Raw genomic sequence first — 26,306 nt, forward strand, 5'->3', positions numbered from 1 at the left:
CCCTGAAGACAAATACAATTTGTCCCCTGTCCAGCTCCTTGATTTGGCTGCTTTCGGGATTGCCTCTTTGCCTCAGTCTGCTGGACAAGAGTCTCTTCAAAATGGGAGAGGCCGTGGTGCAACGCCTGCCTCCAGGCTGAGCGCTCAGATGTCAGGGTTCCCCATGTGTGGAGGTCCATTCCTAAGGCCTTCAGATCTCGCTTGCAGATGTCCTTGTATCGCAGTTGTGGTCTCCCTCTGGGGCGCTTTCCCTGCACTAATTCTCCATAGAGGAGATCCTTTGGAATCCGACCATCAGCCATTCTCACAACGTGCCCAAGCCAGCGTAGACGTCGCTGTTTCAGTAATGTATGCATGCTGAAAATTCCAGCTCGTTCTAGGACTACTCTATTTGGAACTCTGTCCTGCCAGGTGATACCAAAAATCCGTCGTAGGCAACGCATATGGAAGGTGTTCAGCTTCCTCTCCTGCCGTGCACAAAGGGTCCAGGACTCACTGTAGTGCAGGAGCGTACTCAGGACACAGGCTCTATAGACCTGGATCTTCGTATATGCAGCCAGCTTCTTATTAAGCCATACTCTCTTTGTGAGTCTAGAGATCATGGTAGCTGCTTTGCCAATGCGTTTATCCAGCTCGACATCCACCTCATCAGGTCTCTACTACTCTGAATAATCTGGGACTCTTAATTTGAAGCTTAAAATAGAACGGAAGATACACATTCTGTCCACCAGGGTTGGAGACTTGAGTCATGGGACCCATTGTCAAGTCAGACTTAAGTCGCGCTGGTGATTCAACTAGGACGGGACATCATGATTTATTTTTTCAATGACTTAGATTTGGCTTGCGACTCAGAACCCTCCTGCACCCTCCTTTTTGTTCCTGAGGAAAAGAGTTTGTTTTTCATAAGAACTCAGATCTGGGACTTGGGACTCAGTACCAAAGACTCAGACTTAAGACTCGGCACCAAAGACTCAGACTTGAGACTTGATACCAAAGACTCAGACTTGAGACTCGGCACCAAAGACTCAGACTTGAGACTCGGCACCAAAGACTCAGACTTAAGACTCGGCACCAAAGACTCAGACTTGAGACTCGGCACCAAAGACTCAGACTTAAGACTCGGCACCAAAGACTCAGACTTGAGACTCGGCACCAAAGACTCAGACTTGAGACTCGGCACCAAAGACTCAGACTTGAGACTCGGCACCAAAGACTCAGACTTAAGACTCGGCACCAAAGACTCAGACTTGAGACTCGGCACCAAAGACTCAGACTTGAGACTCGGCACCAAAGACTCAGACTTGAGACTCGGCACCAAAGACTCAGACTTAAGACTCGGCACCAAAGACTCAGACTTGAGACTCGGCACCAAAGACTCAGACTTGAGACTCGGCACCAAAGACTCAGACTTGAGACTCGGCACCAAAGACTCAGACTTAAGACTCGGCACCAAAGACTCAGACTTGAGACTCGGCACCAAAGACTCAGACTTAAGACTCGGCACCAAAGACTCAGACTTGAGACTCGGCACCAAAGACTCAGACTTAAGACTCGGCACCAAAGACTCAGACTTGAGACTCGGCACCAAAGACTCAGACTTGAGACTCGGCACCAAAGACTCAGACTTGAGACTCGGCACCAAAGACTCAGACTTAAGACTCGGCACCAAAGACTCAGACTTAAGACTCGGCACCAAAGACTCAGACTTGAGACTTGGTACCAAAGACTCAGCCTTGAGACTCGGTACCAAAGACTCAGACTTGAGACTTGGTACCAAAGACTCAGACTTGAGACTTGGTAGCAAAGACTTGCCAACATCCCTACTGCCCACCTAGAATCATTAATAGGAAATGATCACGAACAATGATGAAACAAGTGATTTCCGAAGCCCAGATAATAATAATGGTAAGAAGGAACCTTGGAAGATTGCTGATATAAGGGAATGATATATTCTGAGAATTAAAAACCAAGACAGGCAATGCTTTTATTATACCATCAAAATGTTAAACACGGACAAACAGGAAAGGTCCAGCAGAGCTGGAAGGAGTGAAGAGGAACAGAAAAGACCCCAAAGCAGCCTGACTGACAGCATTTGGATTGAAAAGAAGGACCCAAGATGGAGGTTGCAAACTTGAAGAATCAGCTTGAGGGATGATGTTTCACCTTAAACAGTGCAGGAAAGATCAACGCAGAAGACAATGAACAGCAGTGTTGCAAGCCATGGGGTGGCTCATGGACAGGGATGGGGGGCACAGCATCCGAAAACATGGGGAGACGGGAGCACCTCCTTGCTCTGATCGCAAGCTGCCCTCCTTCCTAGCTGGCTCTCCTTCCCAGGCTCCCTGGATTGGGAAACTAGGGTTCTCTGTTTTAAATTTGTAGAGTAGCATTCGCTCTTTGTTTCTAGATGGAGAATTAGGATTGATCCTCATAGGAACCAGAGCTGTTTGGGCATACAATACATGACCGCACCAAATACAATTTATGGGAAAAGGTTTTATGTTTGGCATTAATCAGTTAAATGTTCTCTTCTCTTGCTTCCTCAGCTGTGCACCTTTAAGGCATTATAGAGAAGGGGAAAGGAAAAGAACCAGCTCCCCACCCCCCACCCCCCCAGCAATCTTTTTTGAAGTGTTTGCCATAAAACTAATTGTTCCATCCTTTTATATTTTTTTTCGGCCACCTGATGAAAAATTGGAACAGTCAATAGGCAAGGAAACATGGCTTTATATTCTCCAGTCATGAAGCAGTTTGGCAAAGACAGGCAACCTCTTGCATTCCTAAAGAGTGGAAACAAGAAGGAGAATGTGTATTAAAGACTTAGGACAGAAGAGGTAGCCGAGTGAAAATAAGCCATTATACTTTTTGTTTTTGTGTTGCTAATAGCCACATGTTGAAAGCATCTTTCAAAGCCCATCTCTGTCTTCCATTAATATAGGAAGCTGAGTCATCCGTAATAAGGCACCAAGCTGGGAGGCTTCAGAATTGTCTGCCACAAGAGGATGTGCTTGTCTTGGGCTGCCCCGAGATGCTTTGCTCTCCATGGCAAGAATCAAAATTGTGTCCCCACCACCATTTTGTGTACCAAAGCCAACTGGATGGCACTTGTTCCAATGCTGGGAAAAATACTCTCTCTCTCTCTCTCTCTCTCTCTCTCTGTGTGTGTGTGTGTGTGTGTGTGTGTGTCTAATCTTCGTTCCCCAGATATTCCTGGACTACAACTCCCAGAAGCTCTCGCCACTAGCTGTGCCGGCCAGGACTTCTGGGAGTTGTAGTCCAAGAACATCTGGGGGCCTAAGGTTGGGAACCACTGGTTTAGTGGGTGGACGACACAACTGTGAGGTACAGAAGGAAATGAATGGAGGGGGTTCCCAGTATTTTTCACCAGGCATACTTCTGGGGACAACATCCCTGTTGAAGTGCTGAAATGCGGTAAGGAGATCATCATCACCGAACTGTATGAAATCTTTTGTCTCTGCTGGAGGGAAGGTGGAGTACCACAGGACATGAAGGATGCAAACATTGTCACGTTGTACAAGAACAAAGGTGACAGGGGTGACTGCAATAACTACCGTGGTATCTCTCTTCTTAGCGTTGTAGGGAAGCTGCTTGCCCGTGTTGTGCTGAAGAGGCTCCAGGTGCTTGCAGACAGAGTCTATCCAGAATCACAGTGTGGATTTCGAGCAAATAGATCCACCACTGACATGGTATTCTCCCTCCGACAGTTGCAGGAGAAATGCAGGGAACAACAGCAGCCACTCTTAGTGGCCTTCATAGACCTTACAAAAGCATTTGACTTGGTTAGCAGGGATGGCCTTTTCAAAATACTTCCCAAGATTGGATGTCCACCTCGTCTCCTTAACATCATCAGGTCCTTCCACGATGGAATGAAAGGCACTGTAGTTTTTGACGGCTCAACATCAGATCCCCGAAGCGGAGTGAAACAGGGCTGTGTCCTCGCACCAACACTTTTTGGGATCTTTTTTGCTGTCATGCTGAAGCATGCCTTTGGAACTGCAACAGAAGGTGTCTATCTCCGGACTAGATCAGATGGAAAGCTCTTTAATCTCTCTAGATTGACAGCGAAGACCAAAGTCCAACTGAAATGCATGCGGGACTTCCTCTTCGCAGATGATGCAGCCATTGTTGCCCACTCTGCTGAAGACCTCCAACAACTCATGAATCGTTTCAGCAAGGCCTGCCAAGACTTTGGACTAACAATCAGCCTGAAGAAAACACAAGTCATGGGCCAGGGTGTGGACTCACCTCCCTCTATTACCATCTCCACACAAGAATTGGAGGTTGTTCATGACTTTGTGTACCTTGGCTCAACCATCTCTGACACCCTCTCTCTAGATGTCGAGCTGGATAAACGCATTGGGAAAGCAGCCACCATGTTCTCTAGACTCACAAAGAGAGTATGGCTCAATAAGAAACTGACAACACATACCAAGATCCAGGTCTAGAGAGCCTGTGTCCTGAGCACACTCCTGTACTGCAGCAAGTCCTGGACCCTTTGTGCCCGGCAGGAGAGGAAGCTGAACACCTTCCATATGCGTTGCCTACGACGGATTTTTGGTATCACCTGGCAGGACAGAGTTCCAAATAGAGTAGTCCTAGAACGAGCTGGAATTTTCAGCATGCATACATTACTGAAACAGCGACGTCTACGCTGGCTTGGGCACGTTGTGAGAATGGCTGATGGTCGGATTCCAAAGGATCTCCTATATGGAGAATTAGTGCAGGGAAATCGCCCCAGAGGGAGACCACAGCTGCGATACAAGGATATCTGCAAGCGGGATCTGAAGGCCTTAGGAATAGACCTCAACAGATGGGAAACTCTGACATCTGATCGTTCAGCCTGGAGGCAGGCAGTACATCACGGCCTCTCCCAATTTGAAGAGACCCTTGTCCAGCAGGCTGAGGCAAAGAGGAAGTCACAAAGGAAGCAAAACCAGGGAGCTGGACAGGGGACAGATTGGATTTATCTCCAGTGTGGAAGGGATTGTCACTCTCGAATTGGCCTCCTCAGCCACACTAGACGCTGTTCCAAGTCCTCCATACAGAGCACGATACCATAGTCTTTCGAGACTGAAGGATGCCTACTACTTCTGGGGAATGAAGCCACTTTCTTTCTGTTCCATTGCCCTAGAAATATGGCGGTCCCAGAGCTCTCTGTGACTTGAAAAGGTGCACGGGAGAGGTAGTTCTATTGGAGGCTGCCTCTATAGAGTCTAACACAGTGATTTCCAACCCTTTGGTCCCCAGGTGTTCTTGGACTACAACTCCCAGAAATCATGGCCAGCAGAGCTAGTAGTGAAGGCTTCTGGGAGTTTTAGTCCAAGAATACCTGGGGACCAAAGGGTTGGGAACCCCTGATCTCATGGTTGTCGTGACTCACCCTTCTCATACTCTTCTTTTTCAAGTTGCAAAAAGTCTTCGGGTTCCCACAGTGTTGCAGGTTGTAGCAGAAAGTCCAAATAGAGATTACAGCTAGGAAATCAAAAGAAGACGGTGAGTCCCTGTAGTCCTAGGCCAAGGTCATGCATACTATGATATTCCCAGTTACTGTGTATGGATATAAAGGCTGAACAATGAAGAATGCTGGCAGGAACAGAAGAAAAAATTCACTTAAAATGTAGTGTTAGAGGAGCACTTTACATATACCATGAATCGCCAGAAAGATAAATAGGTGGGTGCTTCATCAAATTGAGCATCGACTTTCTCTAGAAGCAAAAAAATGACAAAACTGAGGCTGCCGTACCTTGCGCACATTGTGAGAAAACATGAGTCCATGGAGAAGACAATACTGTTAGGTAAAAATGAAGAACGCAAATGAGATGAATTATATCTATAAAGGAAGCTGTGGCTCTTAGTTTGTCTTCCAGGTCTCAGGTTTTAGACTTGAAGTCTCAAATAACAGGGTGCTTACTAATTGATCCACTAACCCATAATTTTAAAGTGCATTCTCATCGTCCTAGGAAGTGCTATTTTGACATGCTCAGAGGCACCCTTGCCATTTCCATGGCTTTGCATGCTGCATAAATGCTGCTGCTACTGCTGCTTGAATTCATAGATCGGCCTTCAAAACGCATCAGCGGGCATGTGTTGCCTGTCTTCCCATCTGGGGGCTAAAGGGTCTGCCCCCAAAGATATCACCCTAGGAGGCCTGCCACTGGACCTCGGGGTTTGACCCTGAAATCTTATGGAACGGGATGCTGCTGACGTCGCCATTCAGCCAGAACCTCAAGGTTGTCTTTCTCTGTCAGATGTCACCTGTGCAAATACCATGAGTGCATCTATGAAGACAGTTTTAGCTTTGGTTTCCTCATCATCCTCCCCTTCCTGCCCTGATGTGCATCATTTACTTAACCTGGACCTCATCTACCATTTTATTGCTCATTTTCCCAGTTTGGAAATATACTTTTTGGCCTCTTTTCACAATTCCCTTTTTTTGTTTATTTTACCACCCTGAATAATTGGATGTCATTAGCACCCTCCCTGATGGCTTTTAGGCAGCAATTAAAAACAGGCTAGTCTGCCCATGACTGTAATGAACCATGTTGATTTCTCGCTCCGCAGCTGTTAATTGCTTCGTTCTAGGGCCAAATCTCACACACTATATTAGATGCTCTATTTCTGGAGCTCCTACCATCATTCTCTCTTTTCATAAAAGGAGCCCTTTTTTGGATTCAGGCTTCAGCATGAAGGGACGGAGGAAGAGAATCATTGTCTTCCTCCCATGCAGTCCAGAACTCTTCCCTGAATGGTTACCAGCCTTAGAAAAGTAAATTCCTTTGATTTACATTTAAGATCTCAACCTTCTCTTATCTTGTTCTTTGGGGGCTCGGTAGGCTTTGTGGACAAGACATTCTGCCCAATCTTCTCTACTCCTTGATGCCAAGTTTTGAATTTCTAGTTAAATTTTTCTAGCTGTGTACAGGGCAGAACAGATTCACATTTCCCAGAGTAGGTCCACTCCCTTCTTATTAAGCTGGTACATGGCTATTCAAGAGCTCACTATGAGACGTGGGTAGGGGAAACAATAAAACACTTCATTACTTACAGTGGGACGGAACAAACAGCAAACTGACACACATTACTGCTTTCAGCAACAGACTTCAGCAAATTCACCAACTGCTTCCAGCAGAAAACGGAAAGGAGAAAAAATGCTGAACAGAGAGGTGGGGCTCTCTTTGAAATCAGAGGTTGGAGGGAAATGTCGGTTTAATGCTGGATAGATCGACAGTGACACCAACCCAGGAAGGCCCCTCCTAGCCAAACCTACTAAAGGCTGCATGCCGTGTTGCTAAAACTCCAACACGCTTGGTGGGATTTCTGAGCAACGGTCCTCTCATGATAACAAAACCATACACAAAGGCTGATCAAAAATGTATTCTCGAAGGCTTTCACAGCCGGGATCTAATGGTTGTGGGTTTTTCGGGCTCTTTGACCGTGTTCTGAAGTAAAACTTAAGAACATGGCCAAAGAGCCCAAAAAACCCACAACAACCAGCTGATCAAAAATCTTTCTACCTGCCTTCTGCTCTGCAAGGGATTTTTAGATTTAGTTTGTCACGCCTGGACTTAGATTTTCACCTCACATAGGCCAGGATGAAGCCACGGGCAGCCTTCTAGGTGATTTTTGGACAACAAATCCCATCATTGCTAGTCAACATAGCCAGTAGTCAGGAATGCTAGGAGCTGCAGTTGAGTGATAATACATAGAAAGCCATGTTTTGTCCATCTCTGTAGTGGTCTGCCAGTAGCTGTCTAAATTTATCTTGAATGTGCCCCATATTAGAGCACTCACCACCTCTCACAGTAATTGGTTCCATTCTTGTACTGCTCTAACAGTTAGGAAGTTTTTCCTGATTGGGCTGCCTATCCCGTTGTTCTCTATTACAGCCCTAAGCTAGTCGTAAGGTAGGCATGTATCCTCTTTCACACTTCTCTATTTGAAGGATTGCCACACACCCAGCTGCAAGCATACAGGTCTTCTGAACTCAAATTAGACATACTGTAATTCTGTTCAAATCATTAAAAGCCTGCCTCATTTTGCATCTGTAAATATAAATTATGAAACTCCAGGCAAATCTGTGTCCCCTTTATCTTCTTATTGGGATGGCGCTTGCCCTGTCCTCGTGGAACTATAGCGCCCGCCCTGGCTGGACCCACTACATGGCCTGTTCTGCAGGCAATAATCTAAACTTCAGATGCTGTGCATGGCACTGGGACTACATCTCCCAGAACTGCACAAGCAGTACAGTAACTGTCCATGCTGACAGAAGGCTTCTGGGAATTGTAGTCCTCATACCACAATTCCCAGACTCTGGCCATGCTGACTGAAGGATTCTGGGAATTGTAGTCTTCATACCACAATTCCCAGACTCTGACCATGCTGACTGAAGGATTCTGGGAATTGTAAACCTCAGACTAGAATTCCCAGACTCTGGCCATGCTGACTGAAGGATTATGGGAATTGTAGTCCTCAAACTAGAATTCCCAGACTCTGGCCATGCTGACTGAAGGATTCTGGGAACTGTAGTCCTCAGACAAGAATTCCCAGACTCTGGCCATGTTGACTGAAGAATTCTGGGAACTGTAGTCCTCAGACTAGAATTCCCAGACTCTGGCCATGCTGACTGAAGGATTCTGGGAATTGTAGTCCTCAGACAAGAATTCCCAGACTCTGGCCATGATGACTGAAGGTTTCTGGGAATTGTAGTTCCTAGATTCTGGCTGGCCTTATATTGTGAGCACTTCTGTAAGACTGGACACTACCAATCTGTCAGAGTTTATAAATGGAATTGGAAGGGAGGGGAGGCCCTTGTCCTTCAACCCAGGCAGCAAAATGTATTGGGATGGCCCTCTTTCCAGTCCTCAGAAGGTGTTTCAAATGGTGACTATCCTTCTTACTCCCAAGAACGCAACCCTTGGCTACGCAAGAAGGTTTTATAGGGCACTGCCAGAGCGAGTTTGGCTAGGCTTATGCTTTCCAAAGAGCTCAGTTTTGAAAAGCTTAACAAAGCCTTTTAAGTTCTGAAATCATTGGAGGGGTCAAAGCGAAATCTTCATCCGGGTGGTGCTGGACTCGGGCCAGCCCACACACCCTGCCTTATTGTATAAACAAGTCCCTTTCTTCGCGACATTTCGTTATGAACTCAAAGAAAACATTGTATAAATCTTCAGCCCGAGGCAAAAGTTCCTTCCAAGAGCCGTCCGTTCCATCCTGTGAAAATTACATCCCCTTCCCAGGACCGCCTTGGACGGCTCTTTATACGCCTTGGCTTCATTCTGCCGAAGAGCTGCTACCCTGCTCTTCTGGACAGGATTACAGGAGAGGGTTTGGCTGAAGAAACAGGCACGGTTCAAGCCGCCTGGGGAATTCTGGAAATTAGAGTTTCACAAAGTAACTGTCTCATGTTCTTCTGTGCGCTTCTCTTCCAGCAGCCTCGGTCCGATGTCTATAGGAACTGTCAGGGACCACCTGGATTTAAAGCATCCGATAAACCTGGATTGCAAGGATGAAGTTCAAGGACAGGAAAAGCCAGTTTTACTTTCTCTCATGTTTAGTTTTTTTTTGTAAGACAATAGCAAGCTCCAGCCCTTCCCAAATAAAGGAATTTACCGAAACCAAACCGAACAAAAACTGTTGCTTAGCATAAATTGCACTAGACTACAACCACTGCAAGGAGAACAAACCTATCCGTTCTGAAGGAAATCAACCCTGAGAGCTCACTGGAAGGACAGATCCTGAAGCTGAGGCTCCAGTACTTTGGCCACATCATGAGAAGAAAAGACTCCTTGGAAAAAACCTTGATGTTAGGAAAGTGTGATGGCAAGAGGAGAAGGGGACGACCGAGGATGAGATGGCTGGACCGTGTCTGCGAAGCAACCAGCATGAATTTAACACAACTCCAGGAGGCAGTGGAAGACAGGAGGGCCTGGCGTGCTCTGGTCCATGGGGTCACGAAGAGTCGGACACGACTAAACAACTAAACAACAACAACAATATGGTAATACATGGTTGAGATGAGCACAAACCGGAAAAAACAATGAATTGGGGCAGTTTTTCGGTTTGTTTTTCCGGTTGGTGCTGGAGGAGGAGATTGGCTTTTTTCACAATTGCTAATGACCTGTCTTCGAAGCTTCGAACATGAATCTGACCAAACTCTGGGTGGCCATGGAAGACAGGAGGGCGTGGTGTGCTCTGGTCCATGGGGTTACGAAGAGTTGGACATGACTTAATGACCAAAGAACAACAACCACCACCATTTGGGGGTGGGGGGACACAGATTTGTATGGGCCTGCTCTAACTGCAACATACAGTATGTCTGAGTTATAAGAGGCGACTTTGAATGAAGGGAATCTACAGAGAACCTGACTCACGAGACTCCCACCGATTCAGTTGGCCTGCTCTCCTGCAAGTTACTATTGCATAGTTTTGAATTTCTGGTATAATCTCCTTTTGCTACAGAGTGGAAGTACAGAGACTCACAGAGAAAAATAGCTACAAGTTCCCTAGAGACCACCCCCTTCTTATTAACTGGTACTTAATGTCTCGATAATGCACTCTGAGGGATTTGTAGTAGAAAGAGTAAAAAAAAAGGCTTTACTTTCAGGTGAGAATGCTCCCCATATTCTAGTAATATTGATTTCGGGGTCACTTTGATTATATTTTTGTCCTTTTTTGCTTGCTTGCTTTCCTTGTGACTCATCTCTTGTGCAGGCTGCAAATAAAATGAAAATAATCAGTGTACCAAAAAACGTCAGTGTCCCTCCGGATGGCCTCTCCCACCCCTCCTTAGCACAGCTCCGTCCGTCACTGGGGCTAACAAAGACTAATCCGTTTTCGGGAAGAGAGAACTTGACTGCTCTTCATCTCCCTCCATCGTCACTTGCTGTCTGCCCCAGTCAAACTCTCCGATCATCAGTGCCAATTGAGAAACAAATTAACATTGTTCCACTTATAGTGGCATAATGAGTGTAAATAATCTTCTCGTCCAGCTATGACATGAGCATCCTTCACAAACGCATACTTATCCAAACTCCCAAGTCTGATAAGTGGGGCCTGGGATAAATATGAGAAAACCAAAGACAAGATGTAGTTAACTTGCAGCTGCATCTATTTTTACTTCTCCCCCCTCTCCCCCCCCCCCGCAACAGCACTGATCCTGTCCAGCACTGATCCTGAATGTGCCACTACCGTCACCGGCTAGGGAACTGATTCCCATTAGACTGCACAGACTAATTTGTATATACAAGTAGGACATTAGAAATAATCTTTATAATAATAATATTCCTTGAACTGCAGAGCTGGAAGGGACTCTATGCATTGTGAAGGACAGTCCCCATCAAGGAGGCACACGGGGGGAATCGAACTCCCAACCTCTGGCTAAACCACTGAGCTATCCAGCGGTCATGATTCCCCACCCCCTTAAATTAAACAGAATTACAAAGCATTTCCCCTGGACAGAGATGTCAGAGGTCACTGTGTCACCATCACAAGGGCTGTATTAGGAGTTGGTGTTTGTCTCGATCTGGCCTGACCTGATTCATGTCTCTTGGTCCAAAGTGTAAGTGGGAACTTAATCTATGTGGCAGGACTCAGTGTCAAGCTGAATTTGACTCTGGATTTTTTTTTTCCCCAATGATTCCGGACTTGACTAATTAACTCAGAACCCACTCGCCTCTCCCTTTTTTTTCCTGGGGGGGAAAAGGCTTGTTTTAATAGGGATTCAGACTTGGGACTTGGGACTTGATACCAATGACTCAAATTCAGACTTGGGACTCAGAGCTAAAGATTTGCCAACATCCTTGCTACGTGGTAGATTTTACATCTCCTGTTCCAACGCAGATCTTAGCACAGCTGGCACAGTGCTGGCGGTCAAAATCCATTTAGAAGGCTACCTGATAGGATCTGAATATGTTTAGAAATGCGTGTTTGGAGGAAAAGAATATTTTAGAAATGCTTTTCTGCCTATTTTGGGCTGTGCCGTATGCTCGCATAGGCTTGTTTTGAATTGCAGGTTAATTGAGAAATAGAACAGAGGGGGCTCCCGAAGGAGCATGAATGAAGGTGTCATCGTCCATAACAATTATGGGATTTGCTTGCTGATTTACGGGGGGGTTGTGATTGGGAGATTGAAGCCTTTGGAATCATTCAGCAAGTGAAGGAATTCAGGAAGGTTTTTTTTGTGCAGGAATAGCACTCGCAGAATCCCCTGACATTATAGCCACTGGCCACACACATCCCTCAAAAGCAGCAGGACGTCCGTCAAGGTATAGGAAGCCAGATTTCGGCTGAATGTAAGGAAAAAAAACTCCTTAACTGTTAGAGCAGTACAACAGTGGAACCCATAACCTCGGGAGGTGGTGAAGCGCTCAAAGGCTGGAGGCATTCAAGAGAAAATTGGAAAACCATCTATCAAATCTGCTTTGAGTTGGATTCTTGCCTTGAGCAGGGGGTTGGACTTGATGGCCTTATAGGCCCCTTCCAACTCCATGATTCTATGACTCTACTGATTTCTCCCAATTTTTGAGCTTCAGCAAACAGTCGCAGAATACAGAGTGGGCCACTGGCAGTGCGGTGAGTTGCTGCAGGAATGTGGCCAAAGATGTCTTTGTTCCTTCCCATCCGAAAACTCCCAACACCTGAATCCCAGGAGCTGTGGATCTATTACACCACTGCAACCGCTCCGAGATGCCTCTGTCCAATCTGCACCGTTTATGTAACAATACCTCTTATCTCTTCACTTTCTCAGCCAAAACACACACATATACGTGTGCACGGGAGAGGGGGGAAGACTAGGCAGATCAATATAATCTTCAGGATCCAATATAAGATTTGCTGATCGACTGAGATGCTGTTTATTTGACCGGGGTGTATATTTTAAAAAGTCTCGGTTACAACCAGCCCTCCAGCAAAACCTTAACAAGCTGCAGCTGTCGCAGCTCTCGTTAGCTTTCATGACATCTTCCTCCCCTCTTTTTCTTTTTTCTTTGGGGTAAGACCTTGTCCTTCCAGGGCTGAAACCCAGAGACACCTCCTCCCGGCAAGGGCAGGTGACTCAGAGCGGGAGAGCCATGATAAATGGGCCTCTTGTCCGAGAGAGACAAACTCGTTGCCTAGAAGAGTCCGTTCTTATTTTCAGCAAAACAAGGATAATTTGCACGGGCGAAAAGCTTCAGTCTGGAACCCATCTGCATTTTTGAAAAAAAAAATATTTTAAAAGGTCTCCGGCTGAATTTTTTTTCCTCCTCCCCCATGTTTAGTGGGATATTAGCCATAAACTAGAGATGGGCATGGATTTTTTTAAAAAGGACAACCACCCACGCACTGGGCTGATTCGTGGTTCGGTCTGTGGCTTGGTCTGTGCAAGCCATTTTGCAGAAATAAAACAACATGCTGGACTTTTCTTTCCAGAAGGGAAGCCAGACTTCTGAGGGTGGCGACAAAGGGCCGTGGGAAGGGGGCGGGTGGTCCGAAGAGGGGCTGGAGGCATGAGGTTGCCCTCCTCCCCCAGCACCAACCGGAAAAACAAACCGAAAAACTGCCCCGATTCATCATTTTTTCCGGTTCTTGCCCATCTCTACCATATATTACCATATAGCAATCCCTTATTAATATTTCACAATGAAATATTAATATACGGCGACCTTTTGTCACACCCTGCCAAGAGCTTGGGTGAGTTAGTGTTTCTAATGACAACTCTTAAAGCCGCCAAATGTCTTCTTTTAGGGAAGACGATTCTCCTTTTTTCAGGGTGTCCTCCCTTTGAAACGCAGTCTAGCACAAGTTTAGTTCATATATAAAGAATTCTAAGGCGTCTGTTTCCAGTCCCACTTCAATTGGTTGGTTGGTTGGTTGGTTGGTTGGTTGGTTGGTTGGTTGGTTGGTTGGTTGGTTGGTTGGTTGGATGGATGGATGGATGGATGGATGGATGGATGGATGGATGGATGGATGGATGGATGGATGGATGGATGGATGGATGGATGGATGGTTGGTTGGTTGGTTGGTTGGTTGGTTGGTTGGTTGGTTGGTTGGTTGGTTGGTTGGTTGGTTGGATGGATGGATGGATGGATGGATGGATGGATGGATGGATGGATGGATGGATGGATGGATGGATGGATGGATGGTTGGTTGGTTGGTTGGTTGGTTGGTTGGTTGGTTGGTTGGTTGGTTGGTTGGTTGGATGGATGGATGGATGGATGGATGGATGGATGGATGGATGGATGGATGGATTCAAACTTGTTTTACCCTGATTTTCTCCTTTAAAAGGACCCAAGGCAGCTTACGCCATTCAAAAGACACTATCTAAAGGCCTTTCTCTTCAGGCAGGCTTTTTTCCTTAATGACCGGTGGTCTGAGAGGGGTTTTAAATGGACTGTTGTACTCTGTTGTTTTCAATGTGTTTTAATATTGATCTTAGTTGCCATTTTAATATAATATTTGTTTCATTCTTTTTTAAAATATTTGTATACTTATGGTTTTTTTGCTTTTAAATACTATTTTAATGATGTAAGCCGCCTTGGGTCCTTTCAGGGAGAAAGGCAGGATAGAAATCATTTTAAATAAATAAATAATAAATTAAAAGCTAAAAACAAGAAGAACAAAAACATTTGAAGAGAATTAAATATCATATTAATAAAAGTAAATAAAATCAATACTGAAAACATATTGAAAAGCAACATGGCACAACAATCCATTTAAAAAGTCCTCTCTCAGATAGACAGTTAACCATTTGTTTGTGAAAGGACAACAAAGATGGGCCCAGTCTGGTCTCCAGTGGGAGGGAGTTCCAGAGTCTGGGAGCAGCGACAGAGAAGGCTCTCTCCTATGTCCCCACCAGATGGACCTGTTCTGGTTACTACCTATGAAGCCCTATACAGCGTGGGTCCATGTTCTTTGAGGGATCATATCACCTCATATGAGTCTTCTTAGCTTTTAAGATTGCCCAGAAAGGCCCTTTTCTCAGTTCTACCACCTTCCCAAGCTTATTTGGGAAGGACATAAGAAAGGGCCTTCTTAGTAGCTATTCCCAGGCTTTGGGACACTTGTCCAAGAAGACAGGTTAGTCCCCTCACGCTTGTCCTTCTGTCATCTGGCAAAAACTGTCCTTCTCAAACAGACTTATAAGCAATAAGGGGCGTGTTTTAGAGAATGCTATGTGTATGAAATTTAGATACTTTAAATTATTTTTAAATGGTTTTATACAATTGTTTTAAATCTTAGTTTTAATCTAGATTAATATTTAATGGACATTGGTGGGGAAAACCATCACTAATTTAAGATAGCCAGATGACAGAAAGCAGCAATGACTTGAATAGGGATAGTGAAAGGAAAAAAGGGCCAAAGCAAGACTACAGTTGAATGTTAATTGGACCAAAAAAAAGCCAGTTACAGAAGAACTAGACCACTTTAGTGTTGACAATGAATAAATGAATAAATTAAAATAGTTAGAGATTTTGTATACCTTCATTCAGCTATCAATCCAAATGGAGAGAACAGCTAAGAAACCTAACAACATTTAATTGTGTGTTTTTTTTAATGTAATATTTTGAACCTGTTACCACTGTACAGTTTTAATGGTTGTGAGCTACCTTTGATCCTCTTCAGGGCATAGAAAAGTGGCATATAAATAATCAATAAATCAGAGGGGACATCCGAAATGTTGATGCAGATCTTGAAAACATTGCTTTTCTTCTTCTTCTTCTTCTTCTTCTTCTTCTTCTTCTTCTTCTTCTTCTTCTTCTTCTTCTTCTTCTTCTTCTTCTTCTTCTTCTTTTCAGATTTTCCGAGATGGGCCTTGGAGTTGCCCACCCACAAGGAATGCCTGAACAGCAGACGAAGCAGTGGGCACACAGATCACCCATCACAGACTCCCCGTTTAAGTGAGACACATTATGATTCTGTTCAGATTACAACAAATGGCTTCTAATTTTGCCCTCTGTACCTATAAATTAGGACATCCAGCTCCATGCAAGTCAGGATCTCCTCTTTTGTCCTATTCTTGGTGAACGCAGGTCCTCCCTTTTTTTCGTGATGTTGTATAAGGAATCACCCAACACGGTGTCCACAATGCTCCAGCCACCTTAACCTTTGCAAGCTCTGACCCTCTTTTACAAAATGTAGCCCTTCGTTTTATAGAGTCTCATAGAATCTCGTGCCTGTGCAGAAAGACTCTGGATAGCATCAGTAGGCATACGGGTCGCTTGGGTTACAGCCATCCTTCTAGGGTGAGATGCCCAGTATTTCTAGGTCAACTGTTTCTAAATTTGCATATAGGCAGTTTATATTAGTGCAAGTTTATTTCATGCAAATTGCTATCCTCTTTAGGTAAATGTATGAAACTGGCAATTATAACCGGTTTCTCTGATTTGCTTTATGAACTGGTTGAGTAGAGCAGCTTCTTACTCGGCCTGCTGGAGGTCACATCCAAGCTGCTGGAAAGGATCAGGATCATGTTGGAGTTTATTTGCAACTTGACATGCTGTCTGTACGGAGGAAGGGACTTATCGGGGCTAGACTGATTGTCTGTCTATGCAGCACCAGCCTTTGCATTCAAAGAGAGCCCCTGTCTCTCTATTAAGTACGCTTTCTCTCTTTTTTAGTTGGTTGGTGACCATGGTTTGTTTGCTGTTGAACAGTTCAGTTGGTTGCCAATAGATGTTCATTAAAGAAAGCAGCATGCACAGGTCTTTCATTTCAAGTAACTGCAAATGAGAAACATTTTTTATTCTTTCTCCTACAAATGTCTCAGAGTGAGTTATTGAGACTTTAAGGGCCAGTTGATGAGAAAGTGGGGGGGGGGGTGCTATCCAGGGAACTTATAGCTATTCTCCTCTGTGAATCTCTGTACTCTACTGCACAGCAAAAAGGAATTTTACCAGAAATTCAAAACTGTGCAACAGATCGAACTGAAGAAGCCCTGAAAGTGGTTGCTCCATCCTTTAAACTCTGTATTTCTCCCTCTTTCTTACTCTAGAGTTGGACCAGGGTACCAATCCGGTTCAGGAGCTGGTGTGGGAGACATTATCAGGGCTTTCCCCATCCACAAGGCTGCTGGAGATGAAAAATGGTGAAAACAAGGGAAAGGAATAGAACTGATGTTCTGCTTATAAATTTATTTTATTTAATTTATTTATTTATTTGATTTATATCCCGCCCATCTGGTAGATTCTAAAGTTCTTGGGATCAGCTATCTAGTCATTATTATTACAAGACATGAGAATTAATTCACTTTCTGAACACATGCCAGCTACCAGATTCCAGGAACTGCAGTAATTTCACCGAACGTTGGCTGAAATACTGTTGTCTTGTTATAGAGGTGGAAGGCAAAAAACATAACAAACGGTCTCTTCCATCGGGAGCTTTGGGTAGTGTGGGTGGCATATAAATTAAATTAAATAAATAAATAAATTAAATTAATTAATTAACAAGTCAGTACTGGAAAACCAGCAAAAAGGCAAGCATTACAGACTCACGCTTCCTCTCCGACTTCCAGGATCTTATCAGGGTGTTGAAGAATACAACAGGAACGAAACACCCCATAAAAGATGTTTATGTTACAAAGTACCTGTGCAGGCTGGTGCTTAGGTTTAACTTTTCCCCCCATTCAAAGTTTTTAAATTTCAAGTTCTTTCTGTCCTGGATGGACGAATTTCAAATTCTGGCAAATTCTCCCCAAACGACCTGAAATTTCGGTTCATCAGTCATCGTGGCTAGTTAAGATTCCACCCTTCATTCTGCCCTTCTGGCCTTTCACTTTGTCGACCCAAATGAGAGCCATCTTATTCCTGGATTCATCGGAAATACATTGGCTGCTACTAGGTGTGTGCATTGTCATTGGGCAACTGTGCAAAACCAGATCAAACTGGAGGTATTTGTACAATTAAAGAGTGACTACAAAGTGCAGTAAGGAGCCAGCTGATTCTGGAAATGAAGACCAGGCTGTCGAGTTCCCTGTGTTGCTGCAAACTATATGATGAACCTCTGAGCTCTGTTGAAGTTTTTACAACCTCGCATGCTGTGTTTAGCAAGTTTGGCCAAGAGGGACCTTTCTGGGCTTGGGCGAGTGTCCATTTATTGACACTCTGAATTCAAAGAAAGTCCCACCTCTTTGTTCAGTGCTTTTTCTTTGTTGAAATCTGTTGTTGAAAGCAGTCATGTCTGTCAGTTTGCTGTTGACACGTTTTCATTCTTTCTCCTACCGATATCTCAGAGTGAGGTATTGGGACTGTAAGTTCCAGTTAATGAGAAAGGGGTGGTCTCCTCTGGGGAGCTTGATTCTATTCTGTTGTGTAAATCCCTGAATTTCTTCTGCACAGTTAGACAAATTTAGCCAGAGATGGAAAAGAAGAGTTTTATTCTTCTTTTCCCCACTGCTCACTTTTTGCTTTGCCAACCACAAGACCTGGCCCAGCCAGCACTGCTGCCAGCTGGAATGGGTGGAGATGGGTTGCCAGACTTCGTGAGTACGTCACAGAGCAAAAAACAACCTTTCTCTTCCTCCAGGGCTACTCATCCTGAAATCTTTCATTCCCACCTGCCCATACAGAGAAGATATCCATTCCCTGAAATCTGAGACAGCACCTTGAGACTTGGCAATTCTGATTTCCAGGCAAGGCATGTGCTTCACTGGCTCTTCAAAGGAGGACTACTTTATCTTCTTGATTTTATCGGGCTGTGTTTTGAAGTCTCCTCTGTGCCCACGCAACAGCTGCAGAAAAGAGAGCGACTAATCTCTACTCACAGGGCAATAACAGACCTACATTTTAGGGAGGGGGGGACAGAAAGTGTGAACGGGGTGCCCGACAAAGAAGCCTTGAATACTTTAGCTCCAGCACAGGAAACGCCTAATAGAACAAAGCCGTAGAAGAGGGGGCGCCGGGGGTTGGACAACACAAACCTCCATTGCTCTTGAGTCTCTCTGGAGTACGGCAGACTCTATCTCCTCCTTCCATCTCCCCATCTGAGAATTCAAGGGCCAGTCATTAATCATACAAGCCACCCTCTCCATGAGAATACAATGACCTTCCTTATCCAACCCTTCAACATATCCGACATGTGCAATAACAATCAGGCTTGACATATCTCTATTACCCTCCAGAGAGTGTGAGGGTGGGTGGGGGGTGAGAGAGAGAGAGAGAGAGAGAGAGAGAGAGAGAGAGAGAGAGAGAATGAGTGTTCTTAAAGGAAACCTTCACATCATTGTCAGTCAACTGCATTTTAAAATAATACAATGGGGCTCCTTTTACCCCGGTTATAGAAAGTTCCAGATTAATTGGTTCCCATTTTCGGTCTTCCCATGGTTTCACTCTCCATTTCCCCAAAGCCTGGGCCACAACATGGCCGAGGACCAGGGATTCTAGAAGTGAAGTCCAAGCTGTCGGCAAGACACAACGTTAAGAACCACAGAAGTAGATGCTCATCTCTTGCCAACATCCTGACTGTGTGATCCTAGAGGCCCCAATTCTCCCTTTGGTTAAAGAAGGCAGATCTGAAATGCCAACCCTATGTGTAAAGACCTAGAACGTGCATCATGTTTATCATAGAATCATGAAATAATGCAGTTGGAAGGGGCCTATAAGGTCATCGACTCCAACCCCTGGCTCAAAGCAGGGATCCAAATCAAAGCAGATCGGGCAGAGGGTTGCCCACTTTTCTTTTGAATGTCTCCACTGTTGGTGATTCACCACCTTCTGAGGTCATGAGTTCCATTGTCGTACTGCTCTAACAGTTCAGAAGTTTTTCCTGATATTCCGCCAAAAATCTGGCTTCCTGTAGCCTGAGCCCACCATGATATGTCCTGCACTCTCAAACCATGAGAATCACCTAGAAAATCGTTAAGCCCTGCTTAAATCGTGGGTATCATCATCCTCTCCCAGTAAAGAAGCAGCAGAACCAGAATTATGTGCCGGAGCTGATTAGCTGCAGGGTGGCCACTTTCAATTGGGACGTGGTGCTGCTGTGGGTTAAACCGCAGAAGCCTCTGTGTTGCAAGGTCAGAAGACCAGCCGTCGTAAGATCGAATCCCCAAGGCGGAGTGAGCTCCCTTTTAAAAGGACATATGGCTACCCTGTGTAGAGATGGGGCTTGAGCCATGGCACTCACTGTCAAGTGGGATGCAAGTCGCACTGGTGACTCAACTCACATTTGACTCAGGTTACCGTATTTTTTGCTCCATAAGATGCACCTTTCCATAAGACGCACCAATTTTTTAGGAGAAGAAAACAGGAAAATATAATCTGTTTTCTTCGCTCCATAAGACGCACAGACTTTCCACCCACCTGTTTTGTGGGGGAAAAGTGCGTCTTATGGTGCGAAAAATACGGTATTTTTTTCAATGACCCGGATGCGACTCATGACTCAGAACCCCATCCCTACCCCTCCTTTTTGTTGGGGGGGGAAGCTTGTTTTTAGTAGGGCATCAGACTTGGGCCTTGGAATTCTGGACTCAATAACAAAGACTCAGACTTGGGACTTGGTACCAAAGAGTCGGACTCGGACTTGGCGCTCGGACCCAAAGACTCGTCAACGTCCCTGACCCCATGTACCACTAAATGATGCCCCTTTCCCAAAAGTCAGTTGGCAGCCTGCATTCCCTCTTGGCCAAAGCGTCAATGTAATTCTAAGTTGTAGCCCTTTAGGCTAAGACTTAGGAAGCATATCAGGTTTAAATACTGAGGGACACCATCTTCTACCTCAGGGGTCTCCAAACTTTTCACAATGAGGGCCACGCTGGATAGTTTAAAGTTTTTGAGGGCCGAAGGAACGTGTGTGTGTGTGCATGCTGAGATGTGTAAGTGCAGCTGCACACACACATGCCTGCCCACACACATGCACGCACCCCCCGCACACAGGCACAGATGCATGCACACACCCGGCCTGCATGGAAGTCCACACTCACCCCTGCCCGCACCCCTGTATGGCCTGAAGGGAACGGGCTGGACAAAAGAGCAATGTTGGCCAGATGTGGCCCACGGGCCATAGTTTGATGACCCCTGTCCTACCTGGTAGCAGCAGAACCAGAATACTGTTGAGGGATCTTCTCCATGAAACCATCACATAGCCCAGCCTGGCATTGTACCAAGCTGAGTATATGTTGCCAAAGCTTAAGTCTCTTGTGATGCCTTCCAACAGGCATGAAAGCATATGTTCACCTACACATCATCATCATAACAAGAAGTACTGCTAGTAATACTGGTAGAGCCTCATCCGTGGTGGCCCCTCACTGAATTAGCAACACCTTCAGTCATGTTTGCTCTAAGTATATTGAACTCCTGGTGTCATTTTCTGGATTGTCTAAATTATTATTGTTCTTTATAGAGTGTGATTAGGAGCTCTTGTACTATAAAGTTAAGAGAGGGATTCTGCACAGAGGAAAATTTGAAGCTCTAATGCTCCCCACCCCTGGAGCAGTCCACCGAGAGGGCATTTAATCCTTGTATTTCTCCAGCAGGAATCTTGGAAAGGCAGATTACACAGATGCCAGAAGGCAAACTGGCCAAGTATTAAGCTTGATATGTCTCATTTACACCTCTGAATCATTATTGCCCGCCTGGTTGTTATCTTTTGTTGTGGGGGTCTACAGCATCAAAACACTCGTACAAAGTACTTCTTTGCTCAGGCTTTTGAAAGGGAGATACAGGGGGAAGTGACAGAAGAGAGATAAAACTTGCAAGACCTGAACTGCTAGAGCACTAAATAACAACTGTGACATTTGCCAGAACTTCACGGCAAAAGATCGTCATGCCCTCCAGATGAAAGAGAAAACATGTGAAGATGCAAGGCAAGGGAGATTAGGATTGGAAGAGGTATGTCCATCATCTTGCTTTATGTGTCCTTGCGTATTTATTGTTCAAGAGACTTATGCCATGCCCTCCCACCTTCAACAAATGTGCAAGGTAACTGGGAAGCCATCAAAATGCAAAGACATAAACTATAAAATACAATCCACATTAAAACTGTAACAAATCTCATGCCATGTTTATAACAACAACAAGATACACACACACACACACACACACACACACACACACACACACACACACACACACACACATCTCCTTAAAGGCTCTATGGACTGGACTTTTTTCATCATTTCCTGAAAGTGAAAGGTAGATTGTCTGAATGGACTCTTATGGAAGAAGCCCTATTGCCTTGGGATGGGCAAAGGGTGGCCTCGGGCCATGAGCAACCCCCTCCCTCCTCCTTTCCCAACACTGGGCCCCTTGCACCATCCACTCCTGACCAGTCTTACTCCCAGAAAACCTGAAGGGATATAATTGTCTATCTGGGCACCTAAAAGAGACAATGGTGTGAAAATGCTCCAAAATGGCCAGTTACATCTCTGAAGTTCCAAGAGGGTGGGGCAGCCCTCCACCCTTGAAGTATTGCAGATCTTAAAATTTTAGCTACATTCCTCTAGCTGCACAGCAGAAGAAATGCAGGAATTCACAGAGCAAAATAGCCTCAAGTTCCCCTGATTAGTTCACTCCTATTCTCATTAACTGGCAGTTACGGTTTGAATAACTCACTTGGAGACATCATTCATTCATTCATTCATTCATTCATTCATTCATTCATTCATTCATTCATTCATTCATATGCTACCCCATTAGTGCCAGTGCACTAATCTGGATGGTTTATAAATAGCTAAAGTAGACTTACAATAAACCAAACACTAAATATATCAAACCAATAATAAGACATGATCTAAAAACTGGAAAACCAGGAGAAAGCAGAAAGGTTTTCATTAGCACAAGAATGAATAAAGATTTTGATTACTTACAGCTGAACAGATCAAACAGCAAACTGCTAAACGTGACGGCTCTCAACAGCAGGCGTCAATGGACTTTTTGAGAGGGAAAAAGACACCAAGCAGAGAGGCGGGGCTCCCTTTGGCTTCAGAGGCAGGAGGGAACTGTTGCTCAGTACTGGATAGACTGACAATCATCCAGAAATGTCTCTTCCAGCCATGGCTTCTACAGGCAGCATGCAAGGCTGGGGGGGTGGGGGGATCCAGAAGAAGCTACATAGCCATTCCCAGTGGGGGGACTCCCAAGTGCCATTGAAAAAACCAAATCCTGGACCATGCCTTTATCTGGAGCTAAAGATAAAAACTAGGCCTCAGCCTATGGCTTAAGCTATCAGAAATTTTCCTATGACACTCTTCAAAGTATATCTTAATTAATCTAAATGGAATCATTGATATAGCTATTACTGGTGGATTTGAACACTGAAGAGACAGTGTCAGACTCCTGGAATTGTAGGGCCGGCCAATCCACAATGAGTGGCTTACACTCACAGCTTGGACCTAAACACTTGACTTAACATTGTGTTTGCATTTCCATCATTCTTCCTTTAAAAATGAAACACGCCAAAGCGTGAACATTCACGGAGTGTTGTTCGCCTTCATAGTACAGTATGCCCAGATTGCTCACATTGCTGATATAAAAGGAATACACACCAATCAAGTACACATTTTTATTATCAATCAATACTATCCCATTACATGATAAGCAACCAGATTTCAAGTGCATTGACTGTGCCTTAAGAAAACTTTTTATATATGATCTAGTTTATGTATTTAATATTTCCCAGAGGGACTATGGCCAGTGTCTCTGTTCCCTCCCTCCCTTCCCACTCAGGTCTTCCTGGAAGTCGCTCGTGAGACCAGAGGGGGCCTCAGTAGCCAGCACTAAAGACAACAGGTGGGGATCTGGGATCCAGAAAGTTTGCTGCTGAAGCTTACCTGGGGGCCTTCTTTGGAAAAGACAAAGATAAGAGGAGATGCCGTCGGATCCTGATACGCATTTGCTGAAAAGGCACAGCAGTGGCCCAGATCCATGAAAATATTCTGCAGATGAAAGAACTGGAGCACTCAATCTTTCTTTCTGGTTCATGTCAGAGGCACCGCAGGGCAATTAACAAATATATCAGATATTTTCTGCCCAATAACAGTCAACATCAAGAGCGTTTGGGACAGCTGATATCAAACCTTCAATAGTATATGTTGAGGGGCATAGCGGCACTTACATCAGTGTGAAAGTTGGCTGTTCGTCTACACACTTGCAAAGGTCATCAGGAGATGGCCTTTCTCTCAGTGCCACCACCTTCACAGGTGTGTTTGGTGGGGACACAGGAGAGGGCCTTCTCTGTCGCTGCTCCCAGACTTTGGAACTTCCTCCCACTGGAGGCCAGGCTGGCCCCATCTTTGCTGTCCATCCACAAGCAGGCAAAGACCTTTCTCTTCAGGCGAGCTTTCCCTGGGTGACTGGTTTCCTGAGCGGGGGTTTAAAATGGATGGTTGTTCCTTCCTGCTTTGAATGCGTTTTAGTGATGCTTATCCTTTTGGTACGGTATTTGTGTGATCCTTTTTGCTATTTGTATACTGACTGTGGTTAGCTTTGATATTTAATGCTGTATGCTGCCTTTTTAAGGAGAAAGACTGAGTAAAATATTTTAACTAAATAAATAAACAACTTTGCTCATGCAAAAAACCACACATTTTCTTAGGTTCACTTTGGTTCTGTTGACTCCAGTCTGTTGTCTATTCATGTCCAAATAGCCCTTTTCTCCATGTGGCCAGGGGCTAGACTTTACTGGGGTTCGATTCATTTTAAGAGGTGGGTAATTAGTGCTTATAGTCTTAGCTTTCTCTTCAAGAATCACGGATGTTCTGAAAAAAATCTTCCTTAATTTTAATCTGGGAGAGGTGGGACAGTAGCCAAAGAGTGGCTGCACATTTGATGTAAATGCTTTCAGTATTTCACTGTTGCCGGTTACCTCTCTCCTTATATCACTGGGTGCAATGCCTGCTCAGTAATTTTTATCAATGGGAGTTGGCTTCAGGGATCTAGTAATGATTCTACAACTTTCCCTGAGTGCTACATCTATATGTTTTGCATATTGGCTGAGCTATACCACACCAGGCTGGCATAGTCACCTGCAAAGTAGCGTAGCGCTAAGGCTGTAGTTCTTAGTCCTTGTAACAAGTAGGTATTTAGGGGCAAAACAATGAGCTAGTTGGATGTTCTTCCAAGTAAATTGATGTTTCTGAGTTGCCTGCTTCTTTCTCAGATGGAAGACTTCTATGAACACCATCTGAGCACTCCATGAAACACAATGCAACATTTCACAAGAAACTGTTGCTCACAGAACTTTTTGTGGATTGTTGTGTTTGTGGAACAGCGTAGAACAAACTCTTATTTCCAAGCCGTGCTCTTTCTGACTCCTGTTCCCACCACTTTTGTTTCTGAAAACATCCTCGAACTGATTAGTTTCCCAGCCCATCATTTTAGGAGGAGGAATAGTTCATTATTTAGATCTAGTAATACCATTCTAGATCACTCAGGGCATCAAATATCTGCTCGGATTCTGGGAAGTGTAGTGGCAACTCTCCTGTGTATTCCTGTGGTATTTCCCTAGGGAAATGACCCAACGACGGAAGATCCAGGAAGGCTACCTTGGTATTTATCTTAATTATATTTTTGTAATAACATTTCCTGTTTAATTGCTCCCATTCAGTCTCTGACGCGGCATCCCAAATAATTGGTCTCCTGTGCTTGGGCTGTTCTGCTCTTTTGATGCCATTTGTCATCCTCTCACTAAAGCGCATGTATTCTGCTCGCTAAGTCTTTCCTTATAAATCTGTCCCTTCAGACCCTTAATTATCCCTGGCTGCTCTTCTCTGTAACTCTCGTGGATTTGTTTTATAGCGCTCTGGCACTTGGAAATGGATAAATCGTGCATTCCAGCTCTTTTGCCGGGAAAGGGGGGTGTTGCCCTTGCTCCCACTCTGCGGATGCCTCATGTTCCTGCAGATGTACTGGCAGGAGCCACTACCCTGTGTGTGTGTTTAGTCGTTTAGTCGTGTCCGACTCTTCGTGACCCCATGGACCAGAGCACGCCAGGCCCTCCTGTCTTCTACTGCCTCCCGGAGTTGTGTCAGGTTCATGTTGGTTGCTTCGCAGACACTGTCCAGCCATCTCATCCTCGGTCGTCCCCTTCTCCTCTTGCCATCACACTTTCCCAACATCAGGGTCTTTTCCAGGGAGTCTTTTCTTCTCATTAGATGGCCAAAGTACTGGAGCCTCAGCTTCAGGATCTGTCCTTCCAGTGAGCACTCAGGGTTGATTTCCTTTAGAACTGATAAGTTTGTTCTCCTTGCAGTCCAGGGGATTCTCAAGAGCCTCCTCCAGCACCACAATTCAAAGGCATCAATTCTTTGGCGGTCTGCTTTCTTTATGGTCCAGCTCTCACTTCCATACATCACGACAGGAAAAACCATAGCTTTG

The 26,306-nt window shown here is 44.9% G+C and overlaps 1 long non-coding RNA gene across 1 annotated transcript in view; it reads right to left on the minus strand.

The window, feature by feature from the left end:
• Positions 1-26,306, minus strand: part of LOC140705535 (uncharacterized) — a 63,400-nt gene that overhangs the window by 13,437 nt on the left and 23,657 nt on the right. The window contains exons 2-4 of the long non-coding RNA XR_013543252.1: positions 22,799-23,010; positions 5,765-7,020; positions 5,402-5,493 (exon numbers count right to left, since the gene is read on the minus strand). This is a non-coding gene — a long non-coding RNA (uncharacterized LOC140705535). The remainder of the gene's footprint in view (positions 1-5,401; positions 5,494-5,764; positions 7,021-22,798; positions 23,011-26,306) is intronic.

This window comes from Pogona vitticeps, chromosome 3 (genome assembly GCF_051106095.1).
Source record: "Pogona vitticeps strain Pit_001003342236 chromosome 3, PviZW2.1, whole genome shotgun sequence".
Lineage (NCBI taxonomy): Eukaryota > Metazoa > Chordata > Lepidosauria > Squamata > Agamidae > Pogona > Pogona vitticeps.